We start from the raw sequence: 27,073 nt of genomic DNA, 5'->3' as shown, positions 1-27,073 counted from the left end.
CGCACGCATCGCTGTGCAAACTCGCTTCCACGTGTACGCGTCAGGTACTGGTGCGGAATTTATAGTCCACAAACTAACCGGCAAGTGCACTGAGTCGTACCAAGTAATACCTCAGGTGAGTGAGGGTCAATCCCACGAGGATTGATGGATCAAGCAACAATTATTGAGTGATAGGCTTAGTCAGGCAAACAGAAAATAATGTTTGAGTGTTCAAAGAGCATTAAACAATTGTTCAGAAATTAAAATCGTAAAGTAAATAAGTTGGGAATAAAATATGGAGAAAGCAGTTAAGGTTTCAGAGTTATCTATTTTTTTGGATTAACTTTTCTTACTAACTATTTTAATCATGCAGGATTTAATTTATGGCAAACTATATGTGACTAGACTCTAATTCCTTAGACCTTTCTAGTCTCCTCTAATTTTCATCAATTGCCAATTCCTTGGTCAATTAATTCCAATTAGAGGGTGAAGTTTAATTCCAGTAATTATGCCACAAAAACTCTAATTACCTAAATATAAAAGGATTATATGTCACGTATCCCGTTAAGTCCAGATAATTAGAAGTTTAGGAGAAATTGTTTTCAAGCTGTTGTTCAAGTAAAGAGCTTTTCCAAGTTATACAAGAACTCAAGTAGAAAGAGAGTCATACTTCCGTTCCACCCAAATTCATAAGATAAAGAGCGAAAACAATTCTTAAATTGTAAATCCATACATGAATTAAAATAGAAAAAGCAATAAAATCAATCCATACAAATAGATAGAGCTCCTAACCTTAACAATGGAGGATTAGTTTCTCATGGTGAAGAGAAGAAAATAAGGATTCTGATAAAATGTATTTTGGTAGTCTGGAATGGTATATCCTTAGGGAAGAAAAGTTTCTTCCTTTTATATCTAATCCTAATAAATTTAAAATCTAATTTCTAAAATTAAAAATAATATCTTTTCCTAAAAATCATATTTGAATTTAAATAAGAATTAATTAAATAATCTGCAAGTCTTCAGTTGATGGATGGGGACCACTTGTTTCGTCCATTCTGCAGCTTCTAATCTGTGTTTTCTGGGCTGGAAACTGGGTCAAAACAGCCCAGAAATCGCCCCCAGCATTTTTCTGCATTTTTTGCACGTGGCGCATGTCACACGTACGTGTCAGTCACGCGTACGCGTCGATGGTCTTCTTCGTGTGTCACGCGTACGCGTCAGGTACGCGCATGCGTTGCTGTGCAGCTTCGCTTTTCACACGTACACGTTAGTCACGCGCACGCGTCGCCATCGAAAGCTCCAAATCACGCGCACGCGTCAGGTACGTGTACGCGTTGCTCTTCGCTGGTCATCTCCTTTAATTCTTGTGCTGCAGAAACTCCATCAAATCCAGTTGAATGCTACCTAAAATAAACAGAATTGCACAAGACTCAAAGTAGCATCCATAGTGGCTAAAATATAATTAATTCTTGATTAAACTCAACAAATTAAATGCAAATTCACTAGGAAAAGATAGGAAAGATGCTCACGCATCACAACACCAAACTTGAATTGTTGCTTGTCCTCAAGCAACCAAAACTAATAGTTTTGGGTGTGAATTTGCATGAGAATGAGAGTTCAATTAAGCTCAGGTATCTTCTTATAGTGGGGTTTACAACTGCAATCCTGAATAGTTTTAGCATCTCACTCTCCTTTGAATCAAAAGGATGTCACTGTCATTCGGAATTGGAATCCGGATAATATTATGAATTCTCTTATCTTTTGTAACTACATTTAACCCTTGAACACATCAATTTTTCTTAGATTCTTTTTTTTCTTTGGTGCTTTGCACCTTGAGCCTAGCCGTGACTTTAAATGTTTTGTCTCAAGCTTCACTTGACACAGAAATACCACAAGTACTTAACTGGGGAACTCTCTTTAAGTTCTAAAATTTAAATTTTTTTTAAAGTTACTACCAGACAGTGGTGCTCAAAGTCTTTGGCGTACTTTGTTAAATGCAATTGATCTCGACTCTAAATGTTTTGTCTCAAGGACTACTTGACACAAGAATACCACAAGCATGTGACTAGGGAAACAACTCTTTGAGCTTTTAATCATGTCTGACCTCCCTAGTCATTGATGCTCAGAGCCTTGAACCTTGCTTTTATTTTTCTTTTACTGTTTCTTTTACTGTTTCTTTTGCTTCAAGGATTAAACTTTCATTAAATTCATAGAAATCATAATAGTTCTCTAAATTCCTATTTCTTATACATCAACATCCTTTTATTCAAATTCAACTATGCACTGTTCATATCATGCATTCAGAATTACAATTAATACCACCACATTTAAGTAAATAAGACTACTCTTAAAATTAAACTCAATTTCTCATGCACTACATCCCCTTTTCTTTTTTTTTCTTTTTGATTTCAAGCTTAGTGGGCAATACATGAGGCATCTTTCAGAATTAAAGCAATTAACTAAAAACTAAAATAGAACCTAGGAATCTAACTAATAAAGGATCATGCAATAAACAAAGCAAAATAGTAGAAAATCGAAACATAACATAGTAAAAGTGGGAAGGAATAAAAAATGAAAGGAACTCAACCACCTTAGTTATCCTAGCAGTCGTTTTATTCTTCAAGTTGTGCTCCTTCGTGAAGATGATTCGCCTCCCTTAGTGCCATAAAAATAAACAGAAAACCCATAAGCGAAGCGTCAACACCAAACTTAAAAGTTTGCTTGTCCTTAAGCAAAGAAGAACTGAAAACAAAAAGAAACAAATATTATGATGAAAAAAGAATAAAAGGAAAAAAGAATAAGAGAGAATTAGGATTTGGGATGTGGATGATTTGAAATCAGGCACTGATTTGGTTTAATTGGGCGTCGCATGCGACGCGTACGCGTAAGGCACGCGGATCGCGCGAATTTCAAGCGACGCGCGTACGCCTAGACGGCTAGGATGGGAAAACAACGCGCACGCGTGAGGGACGCATACGCATGATGGGGCTTGTGCGCCCAGCATAGTTCCAGCCCCACACCAGCATAACTCTCTGGCCAAACACCTTTTACGCTGATTTTACTCATCCACGCGTGCGCGTGCTTGACGCGTACGCCTGGAGTGCCAAAATCGCAAATGACGCGCACGCATCATGGACGCGTACACGTGTGCATGTTGTGCGCAAGACACACTTCCTGCGCCACTCCCGCGCAACTCTCTGTTCACTTTTATTTTTTTTCACGCACACACATATGACGTGTACGCGTCAGCGACGCTTGCGCGTCGTGTGCACTTTTTTTTTTTAAATTATCCGGTTCCTGTTCTAAAATAGCTGCATGATCAGAAAAATAGTAAAAACTCAATAACAATCAAATAAGTAAGAAAACTACTACTACAAAAAATAACTAAGGATACGAAATTATTAGGTTGCCTCCCGACAAGCGCTTCTTTATCGTCACTAGCTTGACGGTCAGCTCCTCTAAGGAGGAGGATCATAGGGGCTCAGCTCTTCACCCCTTACTTTGAACTTCTTTCTTATGTCTCCATAAATTAGCTCAATATGCTCCAGAGAGAGCATTATGTTTACTGTATAAGTCCATACTGGATTCTTAGTCAACACCACCTTCATTCATGGGGAGAAACCTTCAGTGGGGATCTTTTTGTTTCTCCATTCCCTGGGTATTTTCTTCTTTTTGGGAACTTCCTCCTTAGTGGATGATGCATTCTCAACACCAAACTTAGGTTTGATGTCAGGAGGAATTTTATTGATTTTCACCAAAGGAGGTTTGAGCTACAACTTTTGTTGTGCATCATCGGAGGGTTCTTGAAGGTTTGGATCAATAAGCTCAGTCTGTATGCACCTCTCTTCTTCACCTGTTGCATGTACATCTTTGAAGACATGAAAGACTAGTTGCTCATCATGCACTCTAAGCATTAATTCACCCACTTCTACATCAATCAGAGCTCTTCCAGTGGCTAGGAATGGTCTTCCTAGAATTATAGAGGCATTCTCATCCTCCCCTGTGTCAAGAATTACAAAATCTACTGGGAGGAACTTACCCACTTCGATCAAGATATTCTCTACTAATCCGTATGCAGGCTTCATAGATTTGTCTGCTATTTGTAATGCTATCTTTGTGGGTTGTGCCTCTTGGATTTTCAGCTGCTTCATCATAAATAAGGGCATTAGATTTATGCTTGCCCCCAGATCACATAGAGCTTTCTCAAAGGTTGTGCTCCCAATGGTGCATGGAATTTGAAAGCTCCCTGGATCTAGCATCTTCTTTGGTAAGTTATTCTGAATGATGGCACTGCATTCTTTAGTCAGGACCACTGTCTCATCCCCCTTTAAAGGCTTCTTCTTTGACAACAGCTCCTTCATAAACTTGACATAGATAGGCATTTGCTCCAAAACCTCAGCAAAAGGAATATTGATTTGCAACTTTCTGAAGACTTCCAAGAACTTTGAAAACTGCTTGTTCTTGGTCTCCTTTTCAAGTCTCTGAGGATATGGCATTTTAGGCTTGTACTCAAGAGTCTTTGGCAGTGTAGGATAAGTGTCAAGAGAGTCTGGGAATGGGTTGTCCGCACGCTTTGGAGGGGCGTGCTCTACTTCTTCTTTCTTCTCCTCTGGAGCTTCTTTTTCCACTAACTCTCCATTGACCTTGGTCTCAGAGCCAACTACTTTACCACTTCTCAATTGAATAACCTTGCAATCTTCTTTTTCAACTGGCTCCTCATTAATTTGTGCTTTAATACTTGCCACTTGTACATCTATCAAGGTGATAGCCTTGCATTCCTCTCTTGGATTTGGAATTGTTACCAGGAAGGCTATTAGTGGTCCTCTGATCAATTTCATTAACTCTTGTGGCTATTTGACCCATATGAATCTCCAAATTCTTGATTGATGCTCTGGTTTCCTGCACAAAACTTTTCATCATCTCCCAATTAGAATCTTCTTGGGATTTAGAGTTTGCCTGTGGAGGTGGTTGTTGTTGATGAGATTGAAATTGGTGGTTATTGCGATTGTTCTGTTGGAAGCCGCCCTGAGAGTTATTGTTGAAATTCTGAGGTCTCTGAGGTTGGTCTCTCCACCCAAAATTTGGGTGATTTCTCCACCCCAATAGGGATCATTATTGGGATATCTATGAGCACTCCCCATGTAATTGACCTATTCAGAAGAGGATTGAGCATAATCATAATTATCATTTTGCACAAAGTTACCTGCTATGTCATAGGAGACCTCTTGAGGTGGATTTTGGGTGTTGATAGCTGAGACTTGCATGCCACCCATCTATTGAGTAAGTAAATTTATTTGCTGAGACATAAGCTTGTTCTGAGCAAGAAGAGCATTAACAGCTTCTACTTCCAACACGCCTCTCTTATGAGAGGTCTTAGAGTTCACAGGATTCCTGTCAGATGAGTATAAATATTGGTTACTAGCAACCAATTCAATAAGCTCAATAGTCAACTTTGGTGTCTTCTTCTTGTGCAATGAACCGCCTGCAGAAGTATCTAAGCTCATCTTGGACATCTCACCCAAGCCTTCATAAAAGATATCTAGTTGGGTCCATTTGGAGAACATATCCGGAGGGCATTGCCTAGTCAGTAGCTTGTACCTCTCCCAAGCTTCATACAGAGTTTCACCATCCTTCTGCCTGAAGGTCTGAACCTCCAACCTAAGCTTAGTCAGCTTCTTTGGTGGGAAAAATTTACTAAGAAACTCAGTAACAATCTTTTCCCAAGTATCCAAACTCTCCTTGGGTTGGGAATCTAGCCATAGCTTTGCTTTGTCCCTCAGAGCAAACGGGAAGAGCATGAGTCTGTACACCTCAGAATTCACTCCATTTGTCTTCACAATATCACAGATCTGTAGAAAATTAGATATAAATTGATTTGGATCTTCATGAGCAAGACCATGATACTGGCAGTTTTGTTGCACTAGGGTGACTAATTGTGGCTTCAACTCAAAGTTGTTCGCAGCTATAGGAGGCACCACAATGCTCTTTCCATAAAGATCTGCAGTAGGGACAGGATAAGAGCCAAGCACTCTCCTTTGTTGCTCATCCCCATTCGGATTTGCCACATTGGCATTAACAGCATTATTATTATCCATAGTGGACTCTGCAGCCTTGTAAAGTTTTGCTTGTTGTAAACGTCACTTACAAGACCTTTCAGGTTCAGAATCAAAGTCTAACAGAGGTTCCTTGTCCCTGTTCCTGCTCATAAACAGACAGAAGACAAGAAAAGATGGGATTCTCTACGTCAGAGTGCAGAAAACTCCTAGTGAGGTAACCTATGTAAAATAATAAAAAATAAAAATACTAAATAAATAAATAAATCCAAAAATAATAACTGAAATTAGAAAAAAAAATTTGAAAATCAACAGGAAAAATAAACAGGAAAAATCTCGCTGGTTGTCTCCTTTATTTCTTGTGTTCCTTCCATTTTTGCAAGCTTCCTTTCCATCCTCTAATCCATTCCTGCCCTATAAAGCCTGAAAACACTAAATACACGGATCACGACATCGAATGGTATAAAGGGGAATTAAAATACATGAATTAAAGGCTTAGGAAGCAAGTTTTCAATCATAGAACATAATTAGGAAGGAATTGTAAAATCATGCAAATAGTATGAATAAGTGAGTAAAGAGTTAATAAAAACCACTCAAATTAGCACAAGATAAACCATGAAATAGTAGTCTATCAACCATCATTGAAAATTGGTTGATATTTGTTGGATGGTTACTTTAGTAGGATATTGGATGGTTAGTTTTGCAAATTTTCTCAAGTTTGAACAATTTCTAATTCCTGCTATGTTGCTCTTGTCACTACAGCCAAAGAATTACCTGAACTTGTTGTTATTGATTTGTAATAAATTTAAAATAATTTTCATCTCAGGCCAGGACCGTTAGGATTTTAAACCCAGACAGCAAAATTGCATTTAGGAAAAAAAATATTTGTGATGAATGATACAAATTGTCTCTATTGATTAGATGGTATTGCTTATGTCATTGGCCATATAAATGAATGTTAATGTGTGAGATTTTTATTAATTTTATTTTAGAGTACAAGTAAATTCTTAACTTATTACTTTTAAAATGAGTGTGATAGTGTTAAAATTCCGATATTAAAGTCCAAGAAGATGTGCAAATTTCCATTGGGAAGAAGGCCTTCCGGCTACTCAATTCTCCTCGGTGCAGGTCTGGGTTGCTGCGCTAGTGCGAAGACCCTGCAAACCACCTGGACGCAGTTCGAACGATAGGGCGGTGGGAAGAGAGGCAGACGACGGTCAGTTATCTTGCAGGGCTAAAGCGGCGAGTTTCTCCGATTAATCCAAAGAATGGAGGTCACGCCGTCTTGACGAAGGAAGTTCCTTTTTCTGATTCTATAACTGACGGGAATCCTAATTTGTTTCAAAATTCAAATTAGAAGGAAATCAAATTTAATTAATTACCTATAATTTAATTTTAATTTCAATTAAACCCCCATTGTATGTATTGTATAAGAAGGATATTGTCTCCTCATACTTTTCCTAACAAAATATATGATTAATGATTAAGTGATTATGATTTATTGAGGAAGCGCGGTAATGTTGCGAGTGTGCCAAAGATGCATATGTGAGCTAATGATTGAATATTATTGAGCTTGGGGTGTTGTCTCCCCCCATGTAGGCTTGGGATTCGTCCCATAGATAATATTGAGCTTGGGGTGGGATTCGTCCCATAGATAATATTGAGCTTGGGGTGTTGTTTCTCCCATGTCAACTTGGAATTCTTTCCATGGTTAATTTCTGAGATTGGGGCGGCACGTATAGAGGAACTGTCCACGGTTAGCTACTAGGACATGTCGGGCTGGCTACGTAACCGACAGTTGATATCAACAGCCATAGGACAATCATACATCATATTCATATTGTTTGAATTGCTTGCTTGTACATTAATTGGGATTTCCTAAGTGATTATAATATGCTATTTGTTATACTTGCTATTTGTATTACTTGTATTCTAAATGTGTTTGCCATTGTCTACTTGTTTGTCTTTGTCATTTCATTAGAGATGGAGGAACGGAGGAAAGATGGAAAGACTTAGGGTTCTAGTTAAGTTTTAGTTAGATTTAAGGAGTTGGTTAAGTTTATAAAGCTTTAGAAAACCACCCTGATTTTTGGTTTCTGTTTTAGTTCTTTAAGTTTTATAATTTGAGTGTCGGCATTCTAGGATTGCCTCTGCCATTCCCAGGACCTTATATCTTATGTGCGTGGCACCTTTACCATGCTGAGAACTCCCGGTTCTCATTCCATACTATGTTGTTGTTTTTTTCAGATGCAGGTCGAGAGGCACCTCGCTAGGCGTCTAGAGTTTTTGTAATGAAGTGGATACATTTTGGTGTTTTACTTTTGGTCCCTTGCTATATGTGTATAGACTCTCCTTATATATATACTTGTTTTATTTTGTAACTCCTAGAGTTTTATGGAGAACTAGGGTAGTATATATGTATTTTTGGATATCGGGTCATGTATATATATGTGTATAAATATTCTCCGGCCAACCTTAGTTTTATAGGCTGAGTTAGGAGCTTGTTAGTTTGTACCTTTTGGCTATCTATTCCTAGTTTCTGTTAACTTATGCTTGTTAACCTTAGTTTCTTCTTACGCAAGTAATCCTGTTTCTAGAGCATTGCGCTTTTTATTTTACGATTTTTGCTTTATCCATTTTTCAAGGCTCCTCGTATACTGTATGTTTTTCAATATTATTATATATATTTTTATTTTAGATGTCGTAATACCACGCTACCTCTGTTTTACATCCTAGGAGTAAAGCTCTATGTAATAGGGTGTTACATTATGGTATCAGAGCAGTTCGTTCCTATAGAGCCTGAAGGACGGACTGACTATGCTTCTGTGCATTCTCTGTGTATGTGTCTATGTGCTATTAGGATATCTAAGTGATATATGTGGTATAAACGTTCATCAGCATGCATTTGGGACTTGAAGCACTAGACTTGCGATATTGATATTGATTAACTTGATATCACTTGTTTAGTGTGTATAGGAACCAGATGTCGACTCGCGTACGTGGTCGTGGGCGATGCAGAGGTAGAATAGGCGATGCTATACCTGAACCGACAGGGAATAACCCTGTAGATTTAATGGCTGCCCTGGAAAACATGGTTGCGGCTATACAGGCGACAGCTGAAGCACTGGAAAACCAGATGAACAATGAAGAACAATGGGAATAATGGCGATGAGGGTCCAATGACGCTTGCTTCTTTCCTGAAGGTTCACCCTCTAACCTTCCAGGGAACCTCAAACTCCACTGAGGCAGATAATTAGATTCAGGCGATGGAGCGGGCACTACAGCTCAACAGGTTCCTGAGGAGCAATGGGTTGAATTTGAAACTTATCAGCTGCAAGGCAAGGCTCGATACTGGTGGCAGGGTACTCGACGTATCCTGCAGCCAAATAGTTTTGTAATCTCTTGGGAAGTGTTCCACACAGAATTTTACAAAAAGTATTTCTCCAGTTTGGTTAGAAACACCAAAGAACTTGAATTATTGCTTCAATTAAAATAAGGCCAGATGACTGTTACTGAGTATACTAATAAGTTTGAAGAGCTATGCCAATTCTCCTGCATCTGTCAAGGTGCTCCTGAAGATTTTGCTAAGTGGAAGTGTATCAATTATGAGGGAGGTCTTAGGAGCGATATTATGAGCTCTGTTGCGCCGATGGAGATCAGAGTATTTTCTAAACTTGTGAATAAGGGTAGGGTGACTGAGGAATGTGTGAGAAAGGCGGCATTATATAAGGGTGATCATAGAGCCTTTGCTACGGGAGATCAAGGAAGAACTTTTGCACCTAGAGGTCAAGAGTTCAAGCGAGGCAGTAATATTCCACAGCAACATCAAGGTCAGACTAGCTTCCGGAGGTTCAATAATAACAACAACCAAGGAAGAGGACAAGGAAAGCAAGCTCAGTTTCCGCAAGATGATTTGACTTGTAGGAGGTGTAAAAGATACCACCCGAACACTCCGTGTAGAGCCGGTTGGGATGTATGTTACTACTGTGGGGAAGCTGAGCATGTGTCCTGGAATTGTCCGGAGAAAAAGAGTCAAGAAGCTAGAAGGGCTCCGCAGGCGAGACACATGTACACCATGGCGGCGGATGGTACTGAGGCCACAAATGCTCCAATTAGAGGTACTTGTAAACTAATTGTTGAAGTTTTGAATGCCTTGCATGATAACGACATGTAGTACACATTTTAACGCATTACCAAATGTTGGGAAATTGTGAATTTCCAAGTAAACGATTGATTGATAGCTTCCGATGGGTGAGACAGAACGACGTTTGGTTGGCTTAGATGGAGTGACTAGGTTCTTGGAGAATAATAACTAAAGTTATGTAATAGAAGAGGATTGAAAAAGTAAGCATACAGCTTGAGTCATAGGTTAGGGACTGGGAATTTTAAGAGTGGCGCGACGATACTATTAGAATCGGTAGAACTTAGGGGTTTGAGGGAGTGTGAGATAGAAGACGGAATCCATTCAACCAAGTGTTCCCGGTAGGAAGCACCAGTTATGTCGAATGGAAAAGAAGATAACAACAGGATGAATTATACGTGAGGGAGTGCGTTAGCAAATCTCGGCGAGTCAACCTAGTTTTTCCTTTGGTGACTTACACTGGGAGTCCATCTTAAATTTCTTCTTGAGTAATGAACTGATCAACTTTCCAATCCTATTTTCCTACTCGCGTGAATCTTGTTTCTCTCGAAAGGAGCTTGAGGTTGTCTTGGAGTAATTGTGTAAATCCTTAAATCTTGGGGACTACTGTGAGTGGAATTGATCTATTTAGCGAACTTACATTCCGTTGACATCAGCTAAGATTTATTTAACTTGATGGACTTCATTCCCTCTCCATCAAGCTTGGACTTCAATCCTCTCTTTGGAGTGCACCTTAACTTCTCCTTATGCATTTTTACTAATCTCTAATGCTTGCTGCAACTACCACATAAGATATCCTTTTATCTTCTAATGAATACCGTTTGAGTAGTTCAACCACTTTTGGGCTTAATATCTTTTAAAAATCAACTTAAGTTTGGTTTAACATCATGTATGACTCCTAAGCATAACCATCAGGATGCCGATTCCTTGAAAGAAAAGAGTGACCTCTGTACCAAAATTCATGACACCTGAACCTAATGGAACTATTCGAAAATCCTACACATGCACTATCCAAGGGCCTAGAAGGTGAACGGATGCAACATCATGACAACGTGACAACACCTTAATGGAAGGACTCTGAAAAATGATCAAAAGATTTAATGTACAATAAGAAATAGTAAGGTTACACGGTACACTAATTACTTTAGTATTGAGATGACCCCGGAGGACTAGAGAGCCAAAACAACGGAAAGAGTAGATGAATTTGAGTTGAGACTCTAGCTGCGCAGAGCCAACTAAAGAGTTGTGCGGATAAGAGAAGAGAATACCTAAATCATTCAAGAAGGAGTTTATGCGTACTCAACAGTTACTTCAACAGATTGGGATTAGTAAGCAAGTAAGATTAAGGAATTACACCCGAGGTGTATTAGACCAATTGTAATAATAAGACGGATTATAATAATAGGGATGGAAGGACACACCTAAGAACTTGTACCCAACAGGAGGAACGACTACTACACCTATCTCAGATAACTGAACTTGAATTTTAGGGGCAAAATTCCTAATTAGGTGGCTAGGATGTAAAACCCAAGAAATTAATAAGTAATTAGCCAAAAAATTTTATAAAACGTATACCCACGCATACGCGTGACCCGAGGGTTTTGCGTACGCGAACATGGTCATACGCGACCATGCGTTTCGGCCTAGCGTGCGTGCATACGCATGTAGGGGGTTGCATACGCGAAATGGTCCAAGGTACACGTCCACGCGTAGGCGTGATTTATGCGTACGCGTGACCCCTGTTTTTAGCAAATGAGATTTTTGTGTTTTGAACATGATTTTAAACCTCTAAACCTCTACTTTCATTCCTTTGACCCTAGATCTTGTTAGTAAGCCTAGTAATAGGAGGAAATTAGAAAATGGTGGTAACTTAGAGATGAAGAAAGATTTTTACAAAGGTAATATGGGGTTGGAGAAGGTGGAGTTTGATTCGATAAAGATGATGAAAGTGGTGTACAAGGCAATTAAGAGAGTAATGTATAATTGAGAATGATGTATGAGAGAATTGATGATGTTAGTTAATTGAGAATAACAAAATATATGATTAATGATTAAGTGATTACGATTTATTGAGGAAGTGCGATAATGTTGCGAGTGTGTCGGAGATGCATATGTGAGCTAATGATTGAATATTATTGAACTTGGGGTGTTGTCTCTCCCATGTCAGCTTGGGATTCGTCTCATGGTTATCATTGAGCTTGGGTTGTTGTTTCCCCCATGTCAGCTTGGAATTCTTTCATTGGTTAATTTCTTAGATTGGGGTTATCATTATGTGCGTGGCACCTTTACCATGCTGAGAATCCCCGATTCTCATTCCATACTATGTTGTTATTTTTTTTTCAAATGCAGGTCGAGAGGCACCTCGCTAGGTGTCTGGAGTTTTCACAGCGAAGTGGATACATTTTGGGATTTTACTTTTGGTTCCTTACTATATGTGTGTAGACTCTCCTTATATATATACTTGTTTTATTTTGTACCTCCTAGAGGTTTATGGAGAACTAGGGTAGTATATATGTATTTTTGGATATCGGGTCATGTATATATATGTGTATAAATATTCTCCGGCCAACCTTAGCTTTGCAGGCTGAGTTAGGAGCTTGTTACTTTGTACCTTTTGGCTATCTATTCCTAGTTTCTGTTAACTTATGCTTGTTAACCTTAGTTTCTTCTTACGCAAGTAATCTTGTTTCCGGAGCATTGCACTCTTTATTTTACGATTTTTGCTTTATCCCTTTTTCAAGACTCCTCGTATAGGGTAACTTTTTCAATATTATTATATATATTTTTATTTTAGAGGTCGTAATACCACATCATCTCTATTTTACATCCTAGATGTAAAGCTCTGTGTGGTAGGGTGTTACATTCTTGACAATTAAAATGTGATGCTTTGACATTAAAATTAAGTAATATGGACAAAAAATTAATAATAAAAGAATAATAATAAAGCCAATTGTTTTTAAGAAAAACATAAATTGAAATGAAACATATTTATAGAAATTAAACACATACTTAAATTTTATTATTATATGAGATGTGATATCTGAATATCCATCGTATATGATGTAAATTAACTCTTAATAATGGGTCTATTTACAAAAAAATTATTTATTATATTTTGACATATAAAAGAGTTAGAATGAAAAAAAATGGTACAAAAACATTAATTAATTGCACTTGAGTACCTGATAAATTTATATCAGATATCGTTACCTTACAATATATTTGATAGAGCATAGCTAATGTATTCTATAAACATATTGTCATATTATATAAAAATTTATATATTCAAAAGGAGTATATAATACAACAGTTTTTTTTAAGCTAACATAACCTACTATTTTACAATTATTTAATTTATTTTAAATTATACATTTTAAATTATAAATTCTTAACGTTAGAATTTTAATTATAAATTTTAAAACAAAATTAAATAATTAAAAATTTTCAATCATTTTAAGTAAATAATCGAAACAAGAATAACTGATATTATATATTTATTAAAATTAATTATTAAATTAATTATTATATATTATTTTTAGAATTTTAATATATTTTTTATATTTTTAATATATATTATATATATATGTAATTAATTTGATTATTGAATTTTTAATATACTTAATATGGTTAAAAATTAACACTAATTTTGTTATTGTTATAAATGAAAAATTGTTCAAGAAAAAATTTATGAACAAAAAAATAAATAAAATTTAGTAGTAGTTGCAATGCAATACAATGCAAGAAGAGCAGTTAGTACTGAAAAAATACTGTTATTACTTAGTAATGAAATACTTTAAAATGAAGAAAGGTCCTGAACCCATAAATGATCATTGCAAGCACCTGTCATTTGTCACGCTATGAAATCTACTATTGTCATGTGTCTCCATCCACCTGACCAGTGACAAGTGAAACCTATTATTGCATGTGTCATAAACTGTTAAAATTAGTTACATAAATGACCTTATCCAAATCTTGACAGTATCTTTTGAGCCTTTGTCCTTCCCTCCTTTAAAAAATTAATTAGAATAATGTTTCATATGTTATATAAACTTGATCTGTTTTTACTTCTAAGATCCAGACATGAAAACAAAGATAATGATAAAAATATCTCAGTTTAAAAAATATAAAATAATATGTATCAAGACCAATTTTGTAAAAAATTATTTTATTTTTGTATTTATGTTTTGAATTTTGTTGTGAAACTAAATTTTAGTATTTTTAGTGTGTATTTTGATTAAAATTTATAAATAGAAGTTAGTATCAATTGATTTTACAAACTTAATTTATATTTAGAGTGAGTAAGTATTACTATTATTTATGTTTGATAATTTTATATTAAATTAAATTATAATAAAATAATTATTATTAGAATTATATTATATAAAATCATATTTAGATTAAAAAAATATAAATTTATATTACTTAAAATCATTTGTTAACTTTTTTTGCTATAACTTTTTTAAAAAGAACTTAAATTTATGCATTAGTATTTATTATATTTTTTGTCATAATTTTTTAATTTTTTTTACTCATTTTTTTAATTTGGTCTTCTCAGATTAAAAAATTTTATATCAATAATAAATATTAAAAAATAAAAAAAAGAAAAATATACATCATACAACATTTAAAAAAATTTTAAAATAACAACCATAATATAAATAGAAAAAATAAAAAAATTAGTAAAATGATATAAATAAAAAATAATTTTTTTGCTTGACACAGACATACAAAAAATCAAATATGAAAATTCTAATGATTGTTATATATATATGTTCTTTTTTATAGCCTAGACTGAAAGATAAAGTTAGTAAAAAAAAGAAATTATAGATAAAAATCAATGTCTAGTTGTCTTTATGTGAAGTTAATAATTAAAATATTATTAATTTAGCTAAAACTTTTAAATTATCTAATAATTTTTAATTATCAATTTATATAAAGATAACTGCACGTAACTTAACAATTGAAGCAAAAATTATAATTTTTTTGTTTCAAGTGATTGAGAATTTATACATAAAATCACATATATATCTAGAAATAAAAAAATAAAGAAACAAAAATTTAAAGCATTAAAAATTGAATCTGCATTTTCAGACTCAGCTGTTAAACCAAACAAACTCTTAATCTAGTCACCAAAAAAAAAACAAACTCTTAATCTCTAAGTCACAAATGAAATTACTGATTACACCACGATTAAATCTAACAAACTCTTTAGTAGAGACTTTCAATATCAATAATACTAGTAGAGACTCTAAATTGTAAGAGAAAAAAATTAGGGCTGCACACGGATCGGATCGGATCAGATATAGCCTAAAATTCTATCCGATCCGCACTGAACTCATCGGATCGGATCGGATCGGATATCGGGTATATCTGTATAATTAAAAAAAATATTTTAAGATTCTATTTGACTATTTTTACAAAAATTTATTTTTCACCTGTTTGAGCCTATTTCCTCCTAAAATATTATCAATAAAAGTTCTCTTGAATAACAAAAAAAATAATAACACAAGATTTAACTTTAATTATTCTAAGTTGAAGTACAACCTAAAAAATTAAAAACAAGATATATCATAAAATTCATAAAACAACACACTAAAATTCATATCATATTAGGGTTTACTTTCTTAAACTATGCTATTTATATGAGACGTGCGGATATGCGGATTTGCTGATCGAATCCGCGGATATCACTGCTAAATCCGCAATCCGATCCTACCATAGTGCGGATTGGATCTGATCCGATCTGATGGCTCTGCGGATCAGATAATATCTGCATAATTCGGATCGGATGCGGATAATTACCGCGGATATGCTAATATTATCCGATCCATGTGCAGCCCAAAAAAATCATGAAAATTCAGAGTCCGGATATAGCTCTGGGTAGAATAGGAGGTGTTCTGATACTTTGCAATAGTTACAAAATTTGGGTGGTTACTTGTCTGAACACTTGAACAATATACTGTTTGCCCACATGAAAGTAGGTCATGATTATAGTTTCTTGAGTCTAGACTAAGACTTTAATCTATTAGAAGAGAATAAGTTATTTGATGTGTGCTTTTCACGTAGAAGGTCTAGTTCCCGATATTTGTTTTTCGTATTTCATAACGATAGGATTAATGCTTGATGTGCTTTTAGTTCCTTTTTTTTTTTATTTCGGTAGAGTTACTGCAGTATGTTGTTTTTGCCATTTATCATGTGTTTAGTTAAGTTAAAGGTTTATATATAGTTATTTATATTAAATTTTGAGATAAATAATCTTATAATATAATATTAATATTTTAATGATTAAAATATTTAAAGTTTGATTTTTTAAAATTACAGCTTAATAATATTTTTTACTTTTATAAATCAGCGACACATAAATCAAGTATTAGATAGAAAAAGAAAAATAAATAAATGAGATATAATAAATATTTTTTTATTATGTACAAAAAAAATATAAAAAGAGGCATGTAAAGTCATACATGACTGTCGATATCTATGCTTGCTTTTTGAAAGAGGTAGAAATACATAAAAGTATACGAAGAGAGAAAGAGACAAAATCTTAATGGTTAACTCGGTTGTTATCAAGATATCATCACAAAACACTGAAAGAAATGTAATGTATTATTCCTCCAATCTTAGATGTGTACTATTGTGTAGGAATACCACTTCTATTTGTTATTAGTTGTCGGCATCTTGTAAACTATTTTTATTTTCATAAATATAAATTAAGTAATACAATTTGTATTGGTATTTAATATTGAACCATTGATAATTCTTCCTCTTCTTGGTCAATGTAAATTGATCAATATGAATGAGTAAATAAAAATGTTATTTGTATATTAAAATCAATTACTATAATTAAATATTATATATTTATATATAAAAATATATTTTATTTAATTTATTTTTAATATATATCTTATATTTTAAAAAATATTTTATAATAATAATTAATTTTAATAATTAATTTTAATGTATACTTAACATTATTATTGATGTGTATAATATGTATATAGTTCATGCAACTACCAAAATTTTATTTTTTCTCACTAAAATACGTCTCATTTTTATAACAATAAAAATATTTTTAAAATATTATAAAATACGATAAAAATAACTAAAATGAATATTATTTTTTTAAGTAGCAAACGGAAATTTTTATATTTACTAAATCACTTATATATTTGATTTAAAAATTTATAAGAATATTTAAATAATTATTTAAAAAATATATACAAAAAATTTGAATATAAATTTTCTTTTTATATTTTTTATTTTTTATAAGTAATTTTAGTCATTGGTAATAAAAATTGCAAAACAAATCAACTTAACTTGAAATACCAAACTTTAAAGATAAAAATATCTTTTTTTTAATAAAAAAAATCCCAAAAACCAATCTTTAAAACACTTTTAGATAATATATATCTAATATTTGATATTTTTTGTCATATTTTAAAATATTTTGAAGATATTTTTGTGATTAATAAAAGTGAGAAATATTTTTATTAACATTTTAAAAAATTAGAGGTAATTTCGATAGTTTATCTTTATTTATATATTTTCTCTTATAAATTTAAATATTTAAAACATAATTTTATGCATAGTACTAAAATTTTTATTACAAAAAAAATTCATGAGTTCAACAGATAATAGCGTATTTAAAATATAAGTAATAATATTATCATTTTTATTTTTAGTAATAGTACTCCACAATTTTTTTTATAATTTTGTTTAAATAAATTTATAATGAAAGAGTGGCATTATTGACTATTAAAGTGTGGTACTTTGACATTAAAATTAAATAATATGGACAAAAAAATTAATAATAAGAGAATAATAATAACCCAAATTTTTTTTAAGAAAAACCTAAATTGAAATGAAATATATTTAAAGAAATTAAACACATATTTAAATCTTATTATTATGAAGTCACCAAAAAAAAATCTTATTATTATGAGATGTGATATCTGAATATCCATCACATACGATGTAAATTAACTCTTAATAATATGCTTATTTAAAAAAAAAGTATTTGTTATATTTTAACATATAAAAGAGTTAGAATGAAAAAAAAAAATGGTACAAAAACGATAATTTATTACATTTGACTATTTGAGTACCAGATAAATTTAAATTTATATCAGATATCGTTACCTTACAATATATTTGATAGAGCATACCTTATGTATTATTAACATAATATATAAAATTTTATGTATTCAAAAGGAGTATATTATTCAACAATTTTTTTAAAACTAATATGACTTATTATTTTATAATTATTTAATTTATTTTAAATTATACATTTTAAATTATAAATTCTTAATGTTTAAATTTTAATTATAAATTTTAAAACAAAATTAAATAATTATAAATATATTTTTTATATTTTTTAAATATTTTTCAATCATTTTAAGTAAATAATCGAAACCACAATAACTGATATTATATAGTTATTAAAATTAATTATTAAATTAATTATTATATATTATTTTTAAAATTTTAATATATTTTTTATATTTTTAATATATATTATATATATGTAATTAATTTGATAATTGAATTTTTTATATACTTAATATGGTTAAAAATTAACACCAACTTTGTCATGTTTATAAATGAAAAATTGTTCAAAAAAAAATTTATAGACAGAAATAAATAAAATCTAGGAGTAGCTGCAATGCAATACAATGTAAGAAGAGCAGCTAGTACTAAAAAAATACTGCTAGTACTTAGTAACGAACTACTTTAAAATAAAGAAAGGCCCTTAACTCATACGTGACCACTGTAAATACCTGTCATTTCTCACGCTATGAAACCTACTATTGCCATGTGTCTCCACCTGACCAGTAATAAAGTAAAATCTACTATTGCCATGTGTCATAGACTATTAAAATTAGTCACATAAATAGTCTTATCTAAATCTTGAGAGTATCTTTTGACCCTTTGTCCCTTCCCTTCTTTAAAAAATTAACCAGAATAATGTTTCATATGTTATATAAATTTAATCTGTTTTTACTTCTAAGACCGAGACATGAATACAAAGATAATAATAAAAATATCAGTTAAAAAAAAAACGATATGTATCAAGACAAATTTTGAAAAAAATTATTTTATTTTTGTATTTATGTTTTGATTTTTGTTGTGGAACGAGATTTTAGTGTTTTTTAGTGTGTATTCTAATTAAAATTTATAAATCGAAATTAATATCAATTAATTTTACAAACTTAATTTACAACTTAATTTACATTTAGAATGAGTGAGTATTACTATTATTTATGTTTGATAATTTTATATTAAACTAAATTATAATAAAATAATTATTATTTAGACTATATTATTTAAAATTATATTTAGATTAAAAAAAGATATAAATTTATATTACTTAAAATCATTTGTTAACTTTTTTTTCTATAACTTTTTTAAAAAGAACTTAAATTTATGTATTAGTATTTATTATATTTTTTGTCATAATTTTTTAATTTTTTTGTACTCTTTTTTTTAATTTGGTCTTCTTAGATTAAAAAATTTTATATCAATAATAAATATTAAAAAATTAAAGAAAAATAACAATATACATCATACAACATTTAAAAAAATAACAACCATAATATAAACAGGAAAAATAAAAAATTAGTAAAATAATATAAATAAAAAATAATTTTTTTGCTTGGCATAGGCATACGAAAAATCAAATATAAAAATTCTAATAATTGTTATATATAGTTCTTTTTATAGCCTAGACTGAAAGATAAAGTTAGTGCCAATGAGTTATAGTTCAAATCATAGTTGTCAGAACCGAACCGGTGATCGAACCGGTCAGGTTACTGGTTTACTGGTTTATTGGTTCAACCGATGAGTTATTGGTTCAACCGGTAAAACCGGTCTCATGTAAATAAAAAATATAAAATAATAAAAAATCTAACATTAAAATTTAAAATACATATTTTTACTAATATTTTAAGAATAATTAAGTCTCAAATTCTATAAATAACTAATAGAAAGATAGACATAAAATTAGTCCGTACTACTATAATAATATCTTAGTTGGACACAGTAAGAATAACAATCTATAAACTATATCCAAAGAGTAATTTTAAAGTCTAAATATCTTTACATAATTAAATAATTATATATAAATTTATTTTTTTAGAATAAGTAATTTTTATTTTATTTTAAAATTAATTAATTTGTACTTCAATTAAAAAATAATTAATTTAAAAAATATTGAAATAAAAAATATTGAATTAAGTATTTTTGTATATATATATATTAGTTAGGATATTATATAACATACAATATATATTATAAAGGCATGAAGTATTCTAAAAGAACAAACTAGTGTAGTGGTAGTTAGCTTGGTCTCCCTTTGAGAAGGGCCAAGTTCGACTCCTGCCTTGCATTATATTTTTAAAAAATTTCCCAACCCGCACGCTGACATCAGCATGACATCATCAATGCGCGGGATTGACTGTTGACTGTGTTTGTTGACCGAACCGGTTCGGTTCAAGTTCGTGCCGGTTTTGACCGGTTTAATCGGTTCGTACCGGTTTTAACCGGTTTAATTCCTTAAACGGTTAGTATACTAAACCGGACCGGTACATGGTCCGGTTCACCGGTTTTCCGGTCGAACCGGCCGGTCCGGTCCGGTTTTTACAACTATGGTTCAAATGGTATAGTCTCTCCATATTCAATTAAGAAGTTGCGGATTCGAGTCTCCTATCTTTGATAAAAAAAAAAAAGAAAGATAAAGTTAATAAAAAAATAAATTATAGATAAAAATCGATGTCTAGTTGTTTTTATATGAAGTTAATAATTAAAAATATTATGAATTTAGCTAAAACTTTTAAATCATCAAATAATTTTTAATTATCAATTTATATAAAGATAACTGCACATAACTTAAGAATTGAAGCAAAAATTATATTTTTTTTTTGTTTCAAGTGAATGAAAATTTATACATAAAATCACACATACATCTAAAAATAAAAAAATAAAACAAACTCTTAATCTCCAAGTCACGAACGAGGTTGTTGATTACTCCATTGAATACCGAATGGCTAAATCAAACAAATTATTTAGTAGAGACTTTGAATATCAATAATACCAACAGAGACTCTAAATTGCAAGAGGAAAAAAAATTATGGAAATTCAGAGTCCGAATGTAGCTTTGGATAGAGTAGGAGACATAGTTGTCAGAACCGAACCGGTGATCGAACCGGTCAGGTTACTGGTTTACTGGTTTATTGGTTCAACCGATGAGTTATTGGTTCAACCGGTAAAACCGGTCTCATGTAAATAAAAAATATAAAATAATAAAAAATCTAACATTAAAATTTAAAATACATATTTTTACTAATATTTTAAGAATAATTAAGTCTCAAATTCTATAAATAACTAATAGAAAGATAGACATAAAATTAGTCCGTACTACTATAATAATATCTTAGTTGGACACAGTAAGAATAACAATCTATAAACTATATCCAAAGAGTAATTTTAAAGTCTAAATATCTTTACATAATTAAATAATTATATATAAATTTATTTTTTTAGAATAAGTAATTTTTATTTTATTTTAAAATTAATTAATTTGTACTTCAATTAAAAAATAATTAATTTAAAAAATATTGAAATAAAAAATATTGAATTAAGTATTTTTGTATATATATATATTAGTTAGGATATTATATAACATACAATATATATTATAAAGGCATGAAGTATTCTAAAAGAACAAACTAGTGTAGTGGTAGTTAGCTTGGTCTCCCTTTGAGAAGGGCCAAGTTCGACTCCTGCCTTGCATTATATTTTTAAAAAATTTCCCAACCCGCACGCTGACATCAGCATGACATCATCAATGCGCGGGATTGACTGTTGACTGTGTTTGTTGACCGAACCGGTTCGGTTCAAGTTCGTGCCGGTTTTGACCGGTTTAATCGGTTCGTACCGGTTTTAACCGGTTTAATTCCTTAAACGGTTAGTATACTAAACCGGACCGGTACATGGTCCGGTTCACCGGTTTTCCGGTCGAACCGGCCGGTCCGGTCCGGTTTTTACAACTATGGTAGGAGATGTTCTAATTCTTCGCAACAGTTACAAAATTTGAGTAGTTACTTGTCTGAACACTTGAACAATATACCGTTTGTCTACATGAAAGTAGGTCATAATTATAGTTTCTTGAGTCCAAATTATGACTTTGGTCTATTGGAAGAGAAGAAATTATTTGATGTGTGCTTTTCAGGTAGAAGGTCTAGTTCCTGATATTTGTTTTCACTATTTCATAGTGATAGGGTTAATACTAATGTGCTTTTAGTTTTTTTTTTAGGTATTTATTTTAGTACCACGATAAATTTATACCTACTAGTACAATAAAAATATAGACAAATTAAAATACGACCTATAGATTATGTTTTTCACGTTAATAATTAATTTTTTTTTAAAATACATATCAATAATTTTACTAATCACCCTTATATTTTAATAAAAATAAAAATAAATTTTATTTAATTTTTACAAAAAAATTTAAATATTTATTTTTTTATATTGGACAAAAACAACCTTAATTCTTTAATTTAATCAAAATTCAATTAACTTTAGTTTTATAAGTTTATAACTAAATCAATTTAACAATTAAAATCAAAATAGCCAATGAATAATAACTCAAATGGCATAGTCTCCCCATATTCAATTAAAAAGTTGCGGTTCGAGTTTCCTATCTTTGGTAAAAAAAAAAAACCAAAATACATTTCATTATTTATATACACTAAATTATCATGAACCCTAAAATCCTAAATCCCCCCAATCCCATATTCCCACTCCTCTCCTGGGAACTGAAAAGTGAAAAAGGAACAAAGAACTCTAGCACCCCAGCCTCCCACAGCCACCGGAGTTCCCGCAGTCACCGCAGCTCCCGCAGTCCCACTTCGTTGTCATCGCGGAACTCTCCTCCACTGGGAAGCTCCGTCGCTAAGGTAATTAATTTATCACCAATTCCAATATGCATGCTTACCGTTATATAATGTTATTGTTGGTTAATTGATGATTATATGATGAAGCAACTATACGATGCCGGAGCAAGAAAAGTGTGGGTTCTGAGTACATTGTCATTGGGGTGCTTTACCAGGAGGTAGAACTGCAGCAGGAGGACCTTTAAGATTGTGTTCTGATATTGTCAATGGAAAAGTTCAATTATGTAATGGTCAATTAGCATCGACTGTTAGTTCTTTGCAAGCCACACTTTCTGGTTTTACCTTTAAATTCATTGATTTCTATGCTGCACTGCTCAAGATCATACAAAATCCTTTTAGTTCAGGTTAGTGTGACTCTCATGTGCTATTTAATTTGGAGGACAAAATGCATGACACTGCGCATGAGAAGAGTCCAAATGACAAAACCCTTTCAGATGTTGAAATGGAATATGAAAGCAAATTATCTGCTAAAGAGGAAGAAATTCTAAGTTTGAAAGCAAAGCTGTCTGAATCTCTTCCAGAAAGCACTTATTCAGAGACTGTGTCCAGACATATCAAGGAACCAGATCTTATGCGAGAAACCGAATTACTGAAAGAGAAAGTTCAAGAACTTGAGATGGACTGCAATGAACTGACAGAAGAGAACCTGGAGCTTTTATTCAAGCTTAAAGAAGCAAAGAAAAATCCTAAAGACGGAGGTCTCAAAGATCGATCTTTTGCTAGCTTTGAGTCTGAAAACAACTTATTTCGAATCTTCCCTTCAGAAAACATGCTCCAGGGGAAACACACCAAGAATATTAGTGTTGATGATAATGTTCCGACTAAAGAGGTTGAGGCTTTGAAACTTGATCCAGAAGTCAGAATATTGGATCTGAATATGGAAGTGATCAATAAAACATCCGAAATAGCAAATCTTGAGGCTACCTTATCTTCTAAAGAAAAAGAAATTGGGGTTCTGCAGAAGCACCTGACTGAGTTAGAAGGCAAGGTCAATGATCTTGAACGAGAAAATTTCAACTTCAGGAACAAATGGAGATCTTTACAAAAGAAAGTGATACGGACTCTAAATTCTTATATCATTTACAAAATGATTATGCAACTCTCAACAAGAATATAGAGTCCCATGTTTCTGCCAGTGAAACACTTACAAGAAAGTCGTTGGAGTTGGAAGAAGGAAAACATAAACTGGAGCTCCACATATCACAGATAGAACAACAAAATTAACAGTTGTTAAGGCAAATATCTGTATTGGAAGCTCATCTTGGAGATTTGACTAATGAAAAGGAGTCTTACTTATCAGAACTAGAGAGCTCTAAGTCTCAAGCTGCGAGGCTTCGGGAGGAGATGTTAAAGATGAAGTCTGAGATGGATTATTCAAAAGAAGATTCTAAACAAAGGGAACAGTATTGTTCCCTCATGGGAGTCAGGTTGCAGAAATCAGAACGAAAATTTGCTGATATCTGTGGAAAAGTGGTAATCTTAGAAAAGAAATTTTCTTCAATCCAGGAAGATATTGCATCAAAAGAGAAGCATCTTGCGTTGGAGTTAGATGGCTTTATTGATGAAAATAGAAAACATATGGAGCAGGGTCAAAGCTTGTTGAATCAGATGCAAACGGAGAAGATGGTAGAAATCCAGGGCCTTGAAAAGGAAATTGAGAACCTCAGCATGAAACTTGCAGCAACCTATGATGAAAAAGAATTGATAGCTTCCAAAGCTTTGCTTGAAGTATCCACTTTACGTGCTGATAAAGCTAAACTGGAATCTGCTTTTGAAGAAGTTCAATCTAAACGGAGTTTGTCCAAGACCGAAGTTAATGGGATGCATACTGAATATGAACAAAAGCTGAAAGACCTAACAACTGAACTTGTTGATCTGAAAATGGAAAAGCAAATGCTGATGAATGAACATGAAAAACTGTTGAAGGTGGTGGAGAATTCCAAATCAAGAGAGCTAAAACTGAAAAGCACTATAAAATGCCCTTGAGTTAAAACTTACAGTCACTCAATATGAAAGGCAAAAATTCATGGATGAGTCTAGAAATCTAAAGTTACAGTTGCAGCAGACAAGTCAATTTGAGAATGAGATTGTGGCTCTCAGGAATGAGCTCAACTCTGCCAATTATGAGAAAAAGAGATTGGAAACCTCATTGAGCCTAGCTTCTGAAGTATGCAAAGATTTGGAGGCAGAAAAGGCATCATTTAAAATAAAGATTTCTACCTTGGAGAAGGTTGTCTCTGAATTGGAGGACTGCAAGGGAACTAGATCATCACTTGAAGAAAGGCTTATGCAGTTGGAGAGTGACTTGAAGGTTAGAGAAGAAATGAGATGTGTTCAGGAATCTGAGCTCAGCCAAGTCAAAAGAATAAACAGGCAGCATCAACAAACCTTACAGTTGCTAGAGCAGGAAAAAGTTGAGCTCCAGAAAAAAGTCCAAGCTATTGAAGAAGAACTGAAACTGCTTGAGGAACAAAAGAGAAACCAAGCTTCTAAGTTAAACAGGAAAGTTTTGCCTCTTCATGAAGACATGAAGACCTCAAAAGTTAGTACTTTTTTATTTATTTATTCATTCATGGCATTGTTGCATTGTGATGAGATGACTATTAATTTGTTTTCATTTTTATTTCACAAAATTCTGCGGTGAAGAATACCACTCCATACCTCATTTTTATTTCTTCTTAATGTTTTACTTGTTAAGTGCAATTTATGCTGTAAATTAAGGCTTGGAGAGAGTAAGTAGGAATGACTTGGAGTTTGGACTGTGTGATTATCTGATATGAGATGCATTGCATTCCTTTTTATTAGTATGTAAGAACATAAGATCAATCATATACTCGTTATTGTTATATATGAAATTGTGTATTCACATCACTTGTGCAAGTAACGTGGCTGGGGATTTCAAGTGTTTGGTTCATAGAACAAGTCAAGTGATCCTTGCAGATCTGAAATAGTTTTAGTTGTTCTGTTTTTGGTTGGTTTTGTGTAGTGCAGTTCAAGCTTGAGGAAATTACTGCTATCATGAAATATAACTATTCATGTAATTCCAGTATTATATAATTCACATTCTACTATTCACTATTCACTATTATATAATTCAAGTATTTAAATTAGGAAATTACTGCTATCATGAAATTACCTTGTTTTCAATTTGGCTCATTTTCTTTTGAATTTGTGCACTTCTGCAATCCTGAATTTGTGCACTATGCATAAAAAATGCTTGATTACAAGTAAAGCAAGTTGATTCTGTCTAGTTGGGACAAAACATGCATCTTTTTTACCGTCATCAAGAACTTCTTTTGGGGATTTCATTAGAGGAAGGGGAGCAATGACAAATCTGGAGTGAGTGCTATCTGGCATCATCAAATTTGCACCAATAGGACTAACAAATATGCTCAATAATGGAGGTGTAATTCAAGAAGTGGAATATGCTCAAGGTTAAGGGTGATGGCCAAATTTTGGCTTACTCAAGTGAACCTCCAAAGAAGTTTCAAGTGAATGGTTCTGATATGGATTTTGAGTGGCTTCCCAATGGCAAATTGATGGTTAATCTTTCTTGGATTCAAGAGGATCATGGTGTTTATGATTTAGCAATTTTCTTCTAGTTTTTATTTTATAGGATTGTGGAGTGGAGTTTCTTATTTTGAAGTCCTAATTTTTCGTTTTTAGCTTAATGTTGAATTCTGGTTTTGCATAATAATCAATATTGTTCATAGTTTACTATTGGTGTTATATTAAAACCATTCTCTTATGTTGTTTTTATTTTTAATTGCTTAATATAAATTATACTTTATGTTTTCTTATCAGCTTATTTTCACATTATTTCTGCATTTGTTTCTTTCTTCACATGAATTGAACAGGAAAATTGAACTCAATTAAAACTGCATTGCTTGATTTAGAAATTCTTTTTTTCTAACAGTATATTTTAGTATCAAATTTTCAATTAA

The 27,073-nt window shown here is 32.4% G+C and overlaps 1 pseudogene across 1 annotated transcript; it reads left to right on the top strand.

The window, feature by feature from the left end:
* Positions 1-9,534: 9,534 nt before the first annotated feature.
* Positions 9,535-26,846, top strand: LOC107639672 (uncharacterized; annotated as a pseudogene). Its single transcript, XR_015881005.1, has 4 exons — positions 9,535-10,150; positions 23,285-23,376; positions 23,479-25,671; positions 26,363-26,846. The product of XR_015881005.1 is annotated as an uncharacterized LOC107639672 (transcript).
* The last annotated feature ends 227 nt before the right edge of the window (positions 26,847-27,073 follow it).

This window comes from Arachis ipaensis, chromosome B4, assembly GCF_059453495.1.
Source record: "Arachis ipaensis isolate K30076 ecotype BB chromosome B4, ASM5945349v1, whole genome shotgun sequence".
Taxonomy (NCBI): domain Eukaryota; kingdom Viridiplantae; phylum Streptophyta; class Magnoliopsida; order Fabales; family Fabaceae; genus Arachis; species Arachis ipaensis.
Note: the sequence above shows the minus strand (reverse complement) of the source record. Positions and strands in the feature narration are given on the sequence as shown.